Source organism: Balaenoptera musculus, chromosome 5 (genome assembly GCF_009873245.2).
Source record: "Balaenoptera musculus isolate JJ_BM4_2016_0621 chromosome 5, mBalMus1.pri.v3, whole genome shotgun sequence".
Taxonomy (NCBI): Eukaryota; Metazoa; Chordata; class Mammalia; order Artiodactyla; family Balaenopteridae; genus Balaenoptera; species Balaenoptera musculus.
In genome coordinates, this window is record NC_045789.1 from 82,581,787 (window position 1) to 82,584,365 (window position 2,579).

Below are 2,579 nucleotides of genomic sequence, written 5' to 3' on the forward strand. Positions count from 1 at the left end.
AAATTAGAAAATATTTATACTTAAATATGTAAAAGTTATTACTTCTCAAAACTTATGAGATGAAGCTAAATTGTTATTATATGAGAATTAAATATGCTAATATATAAGAAAAGAAAAATAGCAGCCAATTAAGTAGCTAAGCATCAAACTTTACAATTAGTATACTATTAATAAAATATCCTCCAAACAACTATAGAAAGGAAAAAAAAAAAGGGGTAGAAATAAAATAGACATACAGACATAAAATTGTTAAGATTGTCAGAGACAAGTTTACTTTTTCTCTTCAAAGATTAATACATTTTAAAATATCTACCAAAATTAATAAAAAAAATTTTGATTAGTCACAAAAATGTCCCAGATCCTATATGCTTCCCTGTAACTACTCCTTTGATAACATAACATTGTAACTTTAAAAGAGTTGTACCTTATTTCCTGAATCTTTTAATGTGGGCTGGCTTTGGACTTGCTGTGGTCAATAGAGTATGAAAGAAGTGCCCGTATTCCATTTCCAAACAAGACGTCAAGAGTCCTTTAGTGCCTATGTTCTCTTTTTTCTCTGACTCCACTTTGAGAACAAGTAAATGCCAGCTAACCTGCTAAAGAATAAGCAACCAAGTGAGGAAGAGCTTAGTCCTCGTTATTGAGTCCAGCCAGTACAAACAGAACCACCTGGTTGACTGCTGCTAATCACAGACATGCACGTGGGTATCTCTAGGCCCTTGGAGACCAGATGCTCTGCTAGCCAACACACACACATGTGAACTTAAAAGAGCTTACTTTAAGCATATAGGTTTTGTGGTTGTTGGTTACACAACATTATGGTAGCAGTAGATAACCACACAGAGCCCATTATAATAGCATATTATGTATTTCCAAAGAATATATTTTATAAGTTAAAAAACCTCTTCTTAATTTTAATAATGTTGATAAGTAATAAGCAAGCAATAAGAATTATAGAAATAAAATAATTTATTATTAATTAATTAATTAATTAATTAATTAATTAAAATAAGATGAAAAGATACTCAACTTAACTCAGGTTAAGTTTAAAAAGGTGTTGTGGACTTCCGCCCCGGCCCCGAGGCCCGGCTGCAGGTCGCCTAGGAGGTGAAGTCGGGATGCACGTGGTGCGGAGCTCCAGCCCCGGTGCGCTGGGGCAACATGAAGAAAACGCCGCAGGTGAGCCCAGCGCTCCGGGAGGGCCCCGACCCTTCCTCTCTGGGGCACGGGGGTCTTTTCCTGTGGAGGCCGGTGCCTCCCTTCACCCCGGGCCGCCTTCCCTCCATCCACTCCAGGGACCTCACCCTCAGGGATTCAAGAAGAAAACCTTCCCCCCAAATATCAGTCGTAAGATCAAGGAAGAGCCCAAGGAAGAAGTAACCATCAAGAAGGAAAAGCGTGAAAGGGATAAAGACCGACAGCGAGAGGGCCATGGACAGGGCCGGGGGCGCCCAGAAGTGTTCCGGTCCCACTCCATCTTTGAGCAGGACCCAGCTGAAATGATGAAGAAAAAGGGGAACTGGGCTAAGACTGTGGATGTGTCGGACATGGGGCCCTCTCACAGCATCAACATCAAAAAGGACACGAGGGAGACAGATGAAGAAACAAAACAGATCCTGTGCACGCTGGAGAAGGATGATTTCATCGATGACCCTGGGCTGAGGAATGACGCTCGAAATATGCCTGTGCAGCTGCTTCTGGCTCACTTGGGCTGGCTTTTGAAGGAAGAGAATGAAGAACCAGATGTCAAACCTTGGCTCAAGGAAGAGGACATGGAAGTGGGCGGGGCCTGCTGTGAAAGTGAAAGACGAGCCCCGAGCCCCGAGATGAGGAGGAGGAGGGCAAGATGAAGCCTCCTCCCAGAGCAGCCAGGAAGACCCCCGGCCTCCCGAAGGATATGTCCGTGGCAGAGCTTTCAGGAAGCTGAGCCTCACGCAGGAGGAGGAGCTGCTGTTCCTGCAGCTGCAAGACTGGCTCCCCGGCCAGCCGCCCACTCCGGACGTCGAGCCTACCAAATCAGAGGCGCAGAGCGAGGGCGGACGGAGGGTGGTTACAAAGCAGGAGAAAGACCGGGAAGCCAGGCTGGTAGAGAGTGCTTGTACCCTGACAGAGGGTCAGGTCTGCAAGCTGCTCATCCGCAAGTCCGGGAAGGTGCAGCGGCTCCTGGGCAAGGTGACTCTGGACGTGACGATGGGGACCGCCTGCTCTTTGCTGCTGTCCTGTCTGTGGGCCTTGGAGACAGTAGGATGGGTGAGACGACAGTCCTGGGACACGTAAAGCACAAACTTGTATGCTCTCCCAATTTTGAATCCCTGTTGGATCACAAACACCGGTAAAATAAGCAGACGGAGGGCGGTGGTGACCGTGCTAACAGCGGCTGCTGCCTGCTCCAGGCGTTGTGATCTAAAATCTGTTCGACCCAAAAGGGGCCTGTTTAGCCCTCCCACTCCAGCCACTGTCCCCGTTTTGTGCACAGGGCCCACGTGGCTCCCTCCCACAGCAGCTGTGAACGGCGCGAAGACCTTCCCACAGCCCCGAAACCGCACACCCTCGCTGCTGGGCGTCTTGTCCCTGCTTTT

The 2,579-nt window shown here is 47.3% G+C and overlaps 1 pseudogene; it reads left to right on the forward strand.

Moving 5' to 3' along the window:
• The first annotated feature begins 1,118 nt into the window (after positions 1–1,118).
• On the forward strand, positions 1,119–2,336 carry LOC118895325 (annotated as a pseudogene).
• Positions 2,337–2,579: the final 243 nt, after the last annotated feature.